This window comes from Lactuca serriola, chromosome 5 (genome assembly GCF_051521515.1).
Source record: "Lactuca serriola cultivar US96UC23 chromosome 5, Lser_US96UC23_V15, whole genome shotgun sequence".
In the NCBI taxonomy this organism is placed as follows: domain Eukaryota; kingdom Viridiplantae; phylum Streptophyta; class Magnoliopsida; order Asterales; family Asteraceae; genus Lactuca; species Lactuca serriola.
The window spans coordinates 95,650,881-95,665,917 of record NC_136412.1 but is presented as its reverse complement, the minus strand read 5'-3'; positions in this window follow the sequence as shown (position 1 = coordinate 95,665,917).

The window sequence follows — 15,037 nt, the reverse complement described above, 5'->3', positions numbered from 1 at the left end:
AACACGATTTAATTTTAGTTTTGGATCTTTTAAACTACCACACACTTATGAACAAATATTGGATTTCTAAAGGTAAACATTAAAAACAGTCGAGTCTTGGTAGAAGACTACTTTTACACTAGTAGAAAATATGGGATTTTCTAGAAACTTTCAAACATGTACAAACCATTTTATTCAGTTTTATACAAATGTAGAACAATTTCAAACGTTTTCTTCATACTTATACGAACAATTACATTGAATAATTCCAAACGTTGTCTTCATACTTATACGAACAATTACATTGAACAATTATAAACGTTTTCTTCATACTTATACGAACAATTACATTGAACAATTTCAAACGTTTTCTTCATACTTATACGAACAATTACATTGAAGAATTTCAAACGTTTTCTTCATACTTATACGAACAATTACATTGAACAATTTCAAACGTTTTCCTCATACTTATACAAACAATTACATTGAATAATTCCAAATGTTTTCTTCATACTTATACAAACGATGAAATTAAATACTTATGAACTCACCAGCTTAAATGCTGACCTACACTCTCAAAATAACTTGTATTCTCAGGTCACCAGTAGAAAGGTACGATGACCAGGTTTTGTGAAGACGGAGCAGTCAAGACTTGTCTTTTATTTTGATTACTTGTTGTAATGTCTTATTACTATGAAAGAACACACATGTATTAAAATATTACTATTAATGCAATGGACGATGTTGTTGCTTGTATACTACTTTGCATTGTTGTGATACATTAGATGACGTCCTCCGCCCCAGAACGTTTCCGTCGTTCCCTTTTTGGGGTGTGACAGATTGGTATCAGAGCATTGTTTATAGTGAATATAGTATATCAACCCATAAAAGATATACTAACTATAAATACATTGGGATTAAAACACTCTGTCTAAGAGTTTATACTTTTAAATAATAAAATATTTAACAAAGTATACGTGCCTGCATTCATACTAAAATCCGTGTCACAACGACAAGCACAAAAGTATTACGATTGTTGAATATCACAATTAAGCCTGGGGATGTATGGTCAGTCTTGGGAGTGGCATAGCCTGATCAACTATGCTGGTCCAAGGAGTGATTAGCATATGCCCAAGAATGGTTGTGATATGGCCACAAGTCTAAAAACTTACCAACATTACCACAATGAAAACATTATAACAGAACCTATGTCTAAAATACCATAGGGGTGTTTTGTGTTACTATAATTACTTACTTGAGAACTAAAAAGGATCTTCATTACTAAGTTGATAGTTGTTAAGTGGATACACTAAGGCTATGTGTAACTAGAATGTTATAGACTTAGAATCGGTGAAGTTTTTGATTTACCCCTATTCCTTGTGAAGAGTTAAGGTCACTCATTCGAAGGCCTATCCTATGTTGATTACATATAATTGGTATGCACTTTACAAATAGTGATGTAACTAATGAAGATTTTCTAATAATTATTTAGATAGTTCGTCTAATAATTATTTCCTTACCCCAATTCTTGCGTAGATAACATGGCTGGACTCCATCCCCACGGTAACTCGTACCTTCTGAACGAAGTCATTGCTGGATGGTTTGGAGAAGAACCAGAGAATGATCATCTGATCCCTTTGAATGATCACCACGCTGAAGACCTCACGGATGATGATAACTCCGAACCCCAGGTTGAGAACCTACCCCAGGCAGCTCCCTTTCCAAATCCTAACCCTCGTCCGGCTTTTCATGGCCCAACGCCTCCTTGGGTAGAATTCTTGGAAACATGGAGCCAAGGACAGAATCAGCCTATGTCGTTTAATGGAGACCGGAGCTTTTATGACCTGAGCAATAGGGGCTCAGCCGACAGAATCTTACCTATCCTGGTCCGCAGAGTGGCCCGAAATGAGATTCAAGGCAGGACAGCCCTACATCAAATCACAGAAGTTGTCACCAATGCGAGAATGCATACCCTTCACACCATTCGTCTGGAAGATGCTCGTGAGAGATCTGAAAGAGACCATGAAACCCTGCTTCCAACACTGGCTGAATCACGAGCCGAAGTCATAGAACTCTGAGTACGCCAGAGGGTGTACGAAAGACACCTACTTGATATGGAACGTCAACTGGCTGAACTAAGAGTTCACCAGAGGGATGACCGTTGCCAATAGTAGATGCCTTACTTTCTTTTCCTTCTTGTTTTAAAGAACCTTGTTCTTGTCTATGTCCTATGTGGCATTTTCTATGGAACTGCCATGTACTGTAGGTACTTTTAGTTAGGCCTTTATGCGGCCAAAACTTTTGCTACTCCAGATATGACGTAAGACCTTCTATAAGGTCAAATTTTCCTAAACTTATTACATCTTAAACATCGATGATGTTGATAGTCAGATAACTTCCGTGTCACACTTTTGTTCAAATACTCTCATCATACTTTCTTTGGAGTCTATCTAAAACATGCTTTATTCAAGTCATTGGACTATAGTTATTTAACTCCGGAGACATTTCCAAGTCTTTTTTAGTGGTTGGATCATGTTATTCACCGAACAACGATACCTCGACTTGAACGGAAAACGTCTTAAGACCATTCTACAAATATACTTCTACTCTGTACTAGGACTGCATCATAAGGATGTAGGTCAAACCATCATAAACATACTTCCAATCCGTACTAGGACTGCATCATAGGGATGTAGGTCAAACTTTCGAGAACATACTCTTACTCTTTACTTAAACGATCGAAGTACATTTAGGGTCAACCAAAATCGCTCACAAAATCCTGATCTTTCGTGTTACAGAATCATGACATCATTCGGAAACAATCAGTTGAGTAACGAAACCCCTATCCTCCATATCGATGCCGCTACGTTACAAGCTACAGTAGCAGCTGCTGTGACAACCTTCCTTACACACATCAACTCTAGCAACACTATACCACGATAACAAGTCTGAAACATACTAAGTACATCACATTAAAATACTATAGGAGTATTTTAAGCACTATATAAATAACTTATGTGATAACTTAAAAGACCCTTACGGATAGGTCTATAATCTTGCTATGTATACTCCTAAGGTTTTATATAATTGAGATTTTATAGACTTAGAATTTGTGATCTACGCTTCACTGCCCGTCCCTTGTTTGTTTGTGGTTTTGGAGTAGGATCACTTGTTCGAAGGTGTATTTAATCTTGAATTATATACTATTGGTATACATTGTACAGTTATGGAAGGACTCTGTAAGGATCACCCCATAAAGGTTACCTTAAATCTCATAGGTTCTTTAGTCACATCCATTCTCGCATGACAAACCCAGATATATGTAACCACTTCCTCATAACGGTCAACAGAAGAGTCAAGGAGGAACAAGGGCAATTTCATGAGAAGTTTTCAAAGAGGGATCAATCGAAGTAACCAATACGTCATATGCGTCACACTAATAAATAATAATCTTGGTTAACTTAATGAGTTAGTGGAAACACTACTCACCCTATGTGTTAGGATTATTTTCTTTATATATGCAACTGATAACAGTTATTCAGGTCGAAAATATTCATTCGAGGATAGCCATTCAAATTCATAAAGTTTATTTAGTATAGAATCTATTATGAATTGTTTCCAAAACCTTGTGGAAGTTAGGACCAGATTCACTCAGAACTAGTATAACCTTATCTTTCAACTTCTGGCTTTTATCCACTGCTATAGACTTATCCCATCTCATCTTTGTATTCTTTTAGCAAAGATGCCTCCTCGTAGATCGAACAGACGCTTTACTCCGATAACTCTAACTCAAATACAACTACCCCCGCCACCCCAGTTCGACCTAGCTGCTTTTCAAGCAGCAGTAACAACAGCAACGGTATCCGCCCTAACCCAAATTCACGCAAGTGGTATCAGTGGATCTGGTAGCCATGCTCACCTAACCAACCACGAAGATACCCATGAACACCCAAGGGAATGTTGTGACAACCCGATATTTCGAGACAATGTAATGTAACACTAGTCAAATTTAGGTCAAAATATAACTTTCCTAAAATCTTATTTGGGTTAAATAAAGTGGTAGGAATCGTATCAAGTTCGAACATATAAAGAACCCTAAAATCCGAGTTATAACGAAGAAGTTATGACCAACCGAAGATTCTCGGCAAAACCGACAACACCGATTAAACGAAAAACGTGAAGTTTCAACACAATAGTTTTTAGCCTTAAGTATCTAAATGAAAGTTGTAGATAACATTAAACCGTAAACATACGTAAAAAGAACGTCCAAATCTGACTTCATATGAGGAAGTTATGATTTTTCCAAGATCCGGACATAGTAGTAGACAGCTAAAAACTCGAAATAGAGATCGAGAGACTTTTAGCCGAAACAACCTAATGAGAATTGAAGGTCTCAGAAATATTAGCACAACGGTAAAAATTCTGATGAAAACGAACATCGGCTGAAAAAGTTATGGATTTTTAACGGATTTTTCGTGTCACGGCCCGTTAAAAATAAATAATTAAAAATAATGTCAAAATTAGCCGATGAAGTCTAAACAAGATTTGTAGAGTATGTTCTCACCTACGCGTGCATATAAAGAACGTCGAAAATGGAGCTCGTACGCGAAAGTTACGGATTTTACAAGTTTGAGGCCCAAAATCTGAGACTGTCAGGTCTGCCACGACGTCGCACAGTTCGCGGCGACCCGGCCAGTGACTGAGAGCGTCCAATCAACAGAAGAGGATAAGGCTGACTCACCACGACGTGGCACACTCTCTGCCACGACGTGGCACTCAAAAAATGGCCCTATAAATAGATTTCAAGGGCTCCAAGTTCCATTGCTCAGTTCTCTTCTTTCTTGCACCGAAACTCTGCGTTTAAGCCCCCGAAGCCCTCCCAAAGCCCCGGTTTCACCTTCAAGTTCTGATGGAAGGTTTTGTGTTCCTGAGATTCCCGAGAAAATCAACTTTTCCAAGTCGAAGTTCTGCTCGATTATCATCTCGCTTTATTCGATGTATCAAGTGAGTTCATACCCCTATAAACTACACTTTCAAATGTTTATCAATGCTTTTTATACACTTTTAGGGGGGGGGGGGAATACAAGTAAACACACGGTTATTATCGTGTGTAACATAAAGTTTCACTATATACTCTTTTCTATCAAGTGAATCATATGTGATTCATAACTACTACATGGGAACTTTTGTATGCAATATATATTCACGATAACATCTTGTCTTTAAGTATATGTGATCATTTATGTCACTTTAGATGTTATAATTTACATAACAAGTGAGCATTACATCAGGATTTACTATACGAACGAAACACACAGTTTGAATAACGATAATAGGTATAGTTTACGAGGAAATCATGAACATTTACATACTAAAACCATTATATCAAAGAGATACTTTCATATACAAGAACAAATGGACATTTTCATACGTAAATCTGTTTTATACTAAGTTTTGTGAGACATTTCACGTACTTTCGAGTATGCATTTTAAGTCCTGTATTATATATCATAATCCCTTGTAGGGGGAGCATGATACTTGTGTATAGATCTATACGAGATTGACAATCCCGCACCTAAGTTGTTAGCTATAGGTAGGCCGGCAGCCCTGAGGTGACAAACGTCATAACATTCCAACGCCTGAAGAACGTTGTTACTTGCAGTTTAGGTCATTAGTATGGTTATAAAACTCACATGGAGTATTAAGAACCTATTGGTTTACGGGGTTATCAAATGCCTTAGTGATTTTATATTTATACAAATCTACTACTCTAGGCATGAAAAACACGATTTAATTTTAGTTTTGGATCTTTTAAACTACCACACACTTATGAACAGATATTGGATTTCTAAAGGTAAACATTAAAAACAGTCGAGTCTTGGTAGAAGACTACTTTTATACTAGTAGAAAATATGGGATTTTCTAGAAACTTTCAAACATGTACAAACCATTTTATTCAGTTTTATACAAATGTAGAACAATTTCAAATGTTTTCTTCATACTTATACGAACAATTACATTGAATAATTCCAAACGTTGTCTTCATACTTATACGAACAATTACATTGAACAATTATAAACGTTTTCTTCATACTTATACGAACAATTACATTGAACAATTTCAAACGTTTTCTTCATACTTATACGAACAATTACATTGAAGAATTTCAAACGTTTTCTTCATACCTATACGAACAATTACATTGAACAATTTCAAACGTTTTCCTCATACTTATACAAACAATTACATTGAATAATTCCAAATGTTTTCTTCATACTTATACAAACGATGAAATTAAATACTTATGAACTCACCAGCTTAAATGCTGACCTACACTCTCAAAATAACTTGTATTCTCAGGTCACCAGTAGAAAGGTACGATGACCAGGTTTTGCGAAGACGGAGCAGTCAAGACTCGTCTTTTATTTTGATTACTTTTTGTAATCTCTTATTACTATGAAAGAACACACATGTATTAAAATATTACTATTAATGTAATGGACGATGTTGTTGCTTGTATACTACTTTGCATTGTTGTGATACATTACATGACGTCCTCCGCCCCAGAACGTTTCCGTCGTTCACTTTTAGAAGGATTGTCCTATAACAAAGAACTCCGGTGCAGACGGCAGAATTCTATGGATCACTGCCGCAGGGGAGACTACTCCGAACCCACGTAAAAATAATTAAGGCGTTTCATTGTAACAGACTTATAAACCGTTTTAAAACTAGTGAAACTCGAATCTTATATTTTGTAAGGACCTGTTAGTTAAAGGACCCTTGTGCTGCGTATACTTGTCTTTCGTAGTATACCTAGTTCGCAGCATTAGTCTGGTAGTAAACCTATATTACGGTAACTCTGTTAAAAGTTGCACTATCGTGTTTTGTCTGTAACACCGTTATGATCAAATCTAATGCCTTATTTCCAAGTGATTCCGATTTCATCATATAATTAGAGTCTATTTGATCCTCACAAACACCAATTTCGTGCATAAATCTCTTTCTCTAAAATCATCTTTCTAACGAAACTATCACTTCAGAACTCCGAAGTACTCATGCGTAGAGTACCTCATGTTTCTTACCCTTTCCAAAGAAACCTCAGCAAACCTCCCCAAAGTACCACTCGTTCAGTACGTCAAGTTCAATCCAAAGACCCACCTTTTCAATCTTAATTATATATGACTCGTATACCCGAGACTGTGATTGATGAACCTGGTATGAGTTCTACTATGAACTTCAGGACAGAGACTGCCCAAGACTGCGAGTGATCATGCTTCCGTGAGAATAAACTTACAAATACCTATCCTTTTCCTTAATTCTTGAGTAGTCATACTTTCTTTTAGATCTTCACGACATCTACTCCACCCCAAGGTTTTAACATCATAATCAATAGGAGTTGGTTAAGTCTACATCAAGCCGACATCAGGTGCTTTGATAAAGCAGTTTGTCCTAACCTCCCTAAACAACGAAGCTCTAGTTATTTACAACGACGAACCAAGTACGAACCTTTTCATCATTTTGTGTATGCAAGCTCAAAAGTGCTTATGAAAAGAATATCATGCATTCCTTGCACACATCGCCGAGAGGTGCCGAGAAGTGAAGGACATTTAGAACCTCCAAGAAGTACGCGGCTTTCCCGACAACTTTCCAGAAGGAATATTGAGACTACCGCCATAGCGTCAAGTCGAATTCAGAATCGACTTAGTTCCAGGGGCTACCCCAGTAGCCAAATCACCTTATCGTCTAGCTCCAAATGAGATGCAAGAACTTCCTAGTTAGCTTAACAAACTCCTCAGAAGGGGATTCTTTAGGCCAAGTTTCTCACCTTGGGGAGCACCGGACCTGTCTGTATACAAGAAAGAGCATTCCAAACGCTAAAGTAAGCCTGATGCATCGCACCAATACTATCCATCCCAAAAGGGATAGAATAATTCGTGGTGTAATGCGATGCATCCAACCAAGGGCTTGGTTGTGTTTTTAAGCAAGAGAAAAGGTCACTGCCTATACCTCGAGACAACTTAAGACACAGGAAGTTAACTATTCAACACGTGATCTTGAGTCATGAGCAGCGATAATTGCTCTGAAGATCTGGAGACACTACTTGTAGGGTACAAGGTGTACTATTTTCATATTCCACAAAAACATTCAACATACATTCGACCAAGAAGAGTTGGCACACCAGTGAAGTCAAACGAAAGAAGCAAAGTCGTATCCCGATAATGAAAGATTCGCTAGAATGCCAAGTGAGGACCAGAGTTCACTTAAGAACACGAGTAGCCAACAAAACTTCTATCCATAGCATGATTATTAATTCTGCTTAAACTCTAATTTCGGGACGAAATTCCCTCTAACAGGGGGATGATGTGACAACCCGATATTTCGAGAGAATGTAATGTACCACCAGTCAAATTTAGGTCAAAATATAACTTTCCTAAAATCTTATTTTGGTTAAATAAAGTGGTAGGAATCGTATCAAGGTTTTCGTACATATAAAGAACCCTAAAATCCGAGTTATAACGAAGAAGTTATGACCAACCGAAGATTCTTGGCAAAACCGACAACACCGATTAAACGAAAAATGCGAAGTTTCAACACAATAGTTTTTAGCCTTAAGTATCTAAATGAAAGTTGTAGATAACATTAAACCGTAAACATACGTAAAAAGAACGTCCAAATCTGACTTCATATGAGGAAATTATGATTTTTCCAAGATCTGGATATAGCAGTAGACAGCTAAAAACACGAAATAGAGATCGAGAGACTTTTGGCCAAAACAACCTAAATGAGAATTGAAGGTCTCAGCAATATTAGCGCAACGGTAAAAAGTCTGATGAAAACGGATATCGGATGAAGAAGTTATGGATTTTTAACAGATTTTTCGTGACCCGACCCATTAAAAATAAATAATTCAAAATAAATTCAAAATTAGCCGATGAAGTCTAAACAAGAGTTGTAGATTATATTCTCACCTACGGGTGCATATAAAGAACGTCGAAAACAGAGCTCGTACACGAAAGTTACAAATTTTCAAGTTCGAGGCCCAAAATCCGAGGTTGTCAGGTCTGCCACGACGTGGCACAGTTCGCCGTGACTCGGCCAGTGACTGAGAGCGTCCAATCAACAGAAGACGATAAGGCTAACTCACCATGATGTGGCACACTCTCTACCACGCCGTGGCACTCAAAAAATGGCCCTATAAATAGATTTCAAGGGCTCCGAGTTCCATTGCTCAATTCTCTTCTTTCTCGCGCCGAAACTCTACGTTTAAGCCCCCGAAGTCCTCCCAAAGCCCCGGTTTTCACCTTCAAGTTCCGAAGGAAGGTTTTGTGTTCCCAAGATTCCCTAGATTCCTGAGGTTCCCGAGATTCCGGAGAAAATCAGCTTTTCCAAGTCGAAGTTCTGCTTGATTATCATCTCGCTTTCTTCGATCTATCAAGTGAGTTCATACCCCTATAAAATACACTTTCAAATGTTTATCAATGCTTTTTATACACTTTTAAAGGGGGGGGGATACAAGTAAACACACGGTTATTATCGTGTGTAACATAAAGTTTCACTATATACTCCTTTTTATCAAGTGAATCATATGTGATTAATAACTACTACATGGCAACTTTTGTATGCAATATATATTCACGATAACATCTTGTCTTTTGGAAATAAAACATGTTTATATATATATATATATATATATATATATATATATATATATATATATATGCGAATCAAACCCTTTATTTATACTTTAAGTATATGTGATCATTTATGTCACTTTAGAGGTTATACTTTACGTAACAAGTGAGCATTACACTAGGATTTAGTATACGAACAAAACACACACTTTGAATAACTATAATAGGGATAGTTTACGAGGAAATCTTGAACATTTACATACTAGAACCATTATATCAAAGAGATACTTTCATATACAAGAACAAATGGACATTTTCATACGTAAATATGTTTTATACTAAGTTTTGTGAGACATTTCACGTACTTTCGAGTATTCATTTTAAGTCCTGTATTATATACCATAATTCCTTGTAGGGGGAGCGTGATACTTGTGTATAGATCTATACGGGATTAACAATCCCACACCTAAGTTGTTAGCTACAGCTAGGTCGGCAGGCCTGAGATGACAAACGTCATAACATTCCAATGCCTGAAGAACGTTGTTACAGGCAGTCTGGGTCATTAGTATGGTTATAAAACTCACATGGAGTATTAAGAACTTATTGGTTTACGAGGTTATCAAATGCCTTAGTGATTTTATATTTATACAAATCTACTACTCTAGGCATGAAAAACACGATTTCATTTCAGTTTTGGAACTTTTAAACTACCACACACTTATGAACAGATATTGGATTTCTAAAGGTAAACATTAAAAACAGTCGAGTCTTGGTAGAAGACTACTTTTATACTAGTAGAAAATATGGGATTTTCTAGACACTTTCAAACATGTACAAACCATTTTATTCAGTTTTATACAAATGTAGAACAATTTCAAACGTTTTCTTCATACTTATACGAACAATTACTTTGAATAATTCCAAACGTTTTCTTCATACTTATACGAACAATTACATTGAACAATTTCAAACGTTTTCTTCATACTTATACGAACAATTACATTGAACAATTTCAAACGTTTTCTTCATACTTATACGAACAACTACATTGAATAATTTCAAACGTTTTCTTCATACTTATACGAACAATTACATTGAACAATGTCAAACGTTTTCCTCATACTTATACAAACAATTACATTGAATAATTCCAAATGTTTTCTTCATACTTATACAAACGATGACATTAAATACTTATGAACTCACCAGCTTAAATGCTGACCTACACTCTCAAAATAACTTGTATTCTCAGGTCACTAGTAGACAGGTACGATGACCAGGTTTTGCGAAGACGGAGCAGTCAAGACTCGTCTTTTATTTTGAATACTTGTTGTAATGTCTTATTACTATGAAAGAACACACATGTATTAAATTATTACTATTAATGCAATGGACGATGTTGTTGCTTGTTTACTACTTTGCATTGTTGTGATACATTACATGATGTCCTCCGCCCCAGAACGTTTCCGCCGTTCCGGTTTTGGGGTGTGACAAATGTTCGTATAAGGACTTCATGAGCTGCAAACCCAAATCCTTCAATGGAGATGGAGGAGTCATTGCGCTGATGCAATGGTTCGAGAAAACAGATTCGGTCTTCGAAATCTGTTCGTGCCCGGAAGGAAACAAAGTTAAGTTTGCTGCCTGCACCTTCTCCGGCAGAGCCCTAACATGGTGGAATGGCCATGTTAAGTCACTGACTCTAACAATGGCTAACTCTATGGGCTGGGATAACTTGAAGGAAATGATGATGGGAGAGTACTTCCCAAGGAGCGAGTACAAAAACTGGAAAAAGAACTATGGGAGCTCAGGATGCTTGGCTCAGACATAGTGGCCTACACTGACAGGTTTAGCGACCTGGCAGCACTATGCCCCGGGATGGTTACCCCGGAGAGCAATAAGATAGAAAGATACATTTGGGGTTTAACTGCCCCGAACCAAGGGGATGTGTTGTCTTCTACCCCATCCACGTTCGATAGTTCCAAATGCCTGGCCCAGTGACTCATCGACCATGAAGTCCACCATGGCGTAGAAGTCCTGATTCCCAAGCCATCAAAGGGAGAGAACTATAATCAGAATTCGGGGAACATGAGGAAAGAAGAAGCGAACAACACAGGAACCCCCGCAAGAGCAACGAACGAGTACCATGTACACCGCTACAATGTCTGCTGCTCCAGCACCTGCTAGTCGATATGTTGGAACTCTTTTGAAGTGTGGGAAGTGCAACTATCACCACACCAGAGTATGCCGAGAAATGCAGTGTCTGAACTGCCACAGAAAAGGACACATAGTCCGCTTCTACAAGGCACCAGCTCAACCGATCTCTCAAGTCCCTGGAGCTGAAGAAAACCAAGCATGTTATGGCTATGGTGAGACTGGACACTACTAGAGGGACTGCCTGATAACAAAGAACTCAGGCACGGACGGATGAATTCTGATAATCACCACAGGAGAATCAACCCCGGAGTCGTCAATGAGTAGCGGTACGTCTTCGATCTAGTAATTACTTTAAAAATTAATTTATATTTATATAAGATTAAAACTTGGGGAAAACACTTAAAAGTAATTCTAATAACTTACGTATTGAAACAATTCATAGTATCAGGGAGAAACAAAAGATCCGTTCAGAGAAGCTAGGGTGGCTTAGTATACACATCAGGGTTATGCATAACTAAGATGTTGCAGACTTAGAATGAGTGATTCTGCCTTAATTCATGTTCCTTGTTTGGTTGTGGATTTGAGGCAGAGTTACTCAGTCGACCGTCTTATTCATCTTGATTATCAATAACTGGTATATCGTAGGCGATCAAAGTGGTACCAAGGAGGATCGTGGTATAAAGTATCAACACTAGTTATCAAAGCACTTTCATTGTATGTGCTCGCTCATCGCAGTACGATACGTAGAAGTTTTAACATCAAGGGAAAAACATAAAGCACTAGAACATTTACAAAGGGTACACTATCGAACACACTAAGAGTACACTGTCGAACACACCAAGAGTACATTGTCGAACACACTAGGAGTACATTGTCGAACGCTAGTGGTACATCATCGTATAACAAGAGTTTCTTTCAAATCAGTCAGAACATTGTTCAGTAAAGAGTCCATTAGTAAGATTCATCATGAGTTGGCGTGGTCCTCACCATACTAAGTTCATATGTTTCTATCGCTTCGACCGTCAAGTTCGCAAAACCTTCGTCCTTCGTATCGACTATCCAACCTAAACCTCAGTTTTATCTTTCGTATTCTAAAACCCGAAGTACTCATGCGAAGGGTACTTTTTCCTCTAAAGCCTTGTTGTCGTATGTTCCACAGACTGTCATGAAATACCGCTCGTCCAGCAGACCAAGTTCGAGCACAGAGGCTAAGGACGAATACAGCCCATGTCATACCCCAAAACTGAGAACGACGAAAACGTTCTGGGGTGGATGACGTCATGTCAAGTATCACAACATATGCAGTATAGTAATCAAAGTACAACAACCATTTCATTAATACTAATAATTTTACATAGGTTATATTTAGCAACAACAACAAGGTAAATATAGAGAATAAGATATAATGCAGCTCGGCACTAGGTTGTCTTCACAAAATCTCTCGGAGTGTACCTGTCTACCGATGACCTGAGAATACAAGTTATTTTTGAAAACGAGTATCGACATTTTTAAATGCTGGTGAGGTCATAAGTATTTAATGACATTGGTATAAATACATGTTTTACTTCAAAAATGATCTCACATAATGATGGTGATTTGAGTTTACAGAGTATTAGAATCCTTTCAAGAAAATCCTATATTTTCTAATAAAAGTAGTCATCTACTAAGACCTAGTTATTTTATGTTTAAACCAAGGAGTATCTCTATTAAAAACAGTCTTCTACTAAGACCCATCTGTTTTATGTTTAAGAAGCATTTTCCCATTAAGAGTACTATCATTATCAAAATATGATTTATACTTTAAAGAATATTTGAGAAGATCATAATCACAAGTAATATGGAAAATAATAATTTTACCTCAGCAGTAACGCTGCGGGCTAAAAGTAAATAACACATAGACTCTAGGTGGTATTGAATGAACAATACGCCTCGGAGAGTCTAAAAGGATGAAGTACAAACTTCAGACGGTATCGGATGAACAGTGCGTCTAGCAAAGTCTAAAAGAAAAAATTACAGACTCCAGACAGTATCAAATGAGCAATACATCTTGCAAAGTCTAAAAGAAAGAAGTACAGACTCCAGACAGTATTAAATGAGCAATACGTCTTGCAAAGTCTAAAAGAAAGAAGTACAGACTCCAGACAATATCAAATGAGCAATACATCTTGCAAAGTCTAAAAGAAAGAAGTACAGACTCCAGACAGTATCTAATGAGTAATACGTCTTGCAAAGTCTAAAAGAAAGAAGTACAGACTCTAGACAGTATCAAATGAGCAATACGTCTTGTAAAGTCTAAGAGAATCTTTAATCCTAAGTAGGTTTATTTAAAGATTTAAAACACGACCTAGTGTATAACTAGGAAGATATATATAATGATAAAGAAAATACCATGATGACACTTATTAACTTAAAGCCCTCGATTATAAGGTAACTCTAAGATACTCGTAACCATACTGATTGACAATCGAATACCTGACGACCTGCTGGCGTCGGAATGAATGTGACATTTGTCACCCCTTGGCTTGGTCGGCCGGGACTGTAGCTAGCAGTCAGGATGTGGGAGTGTCTGTCCCGTATAGATCTATACACACAATGCCCGCCCTCCCTCCAGGAGGCTCTGGTTACCAACTTGACAATGGTGGAATCCGTGTCATGAGGATGTATCTCGTGGTTCGAATTCTATAACCTTTCTCTTTATTAAAAAGTATAAGTATTTAGAAAATAGTGATAACTAAGTTCTCTTTTCATGAATGTATAGTTGGTTTCTAAACTATACTTATTATAGTTTACTTGAGAAGTTATCTAGATGCCTTTGCTACCCAAAGGATGATGATCTGGCTGATGGAACCTTTATGACTACATATGTATACATGATATATAACTACTATCTAAACGACCTTCAGACGGATAACCGATACCCTAAAGCCACATCCAAACAAGGAAATGGAATTAAAGCGTGTTAGCCTTCCTAAGTCTTTTAAACATTACTTATTTAACTATACATATACAGGCATTAATTTACCAATATAAGAGTATAAAAAGAAGTTTTGGTAAAACCTTTGGAAAAACTTATAAATAAGAATTCATGACTTGATGTCGGTTTATTAAACAAATTTTGAAAACCTTTAGCTAGATAAAATAGTTTAACATCCAGAAATCTATTTGCTATACAGTTATTAATCACATGTGATTGATATAATAACTCTATAGTTCAACTTGTATCCCCCCCCCCCATAAAATCATTTAAAATCATTTAAAAGGTTAATTC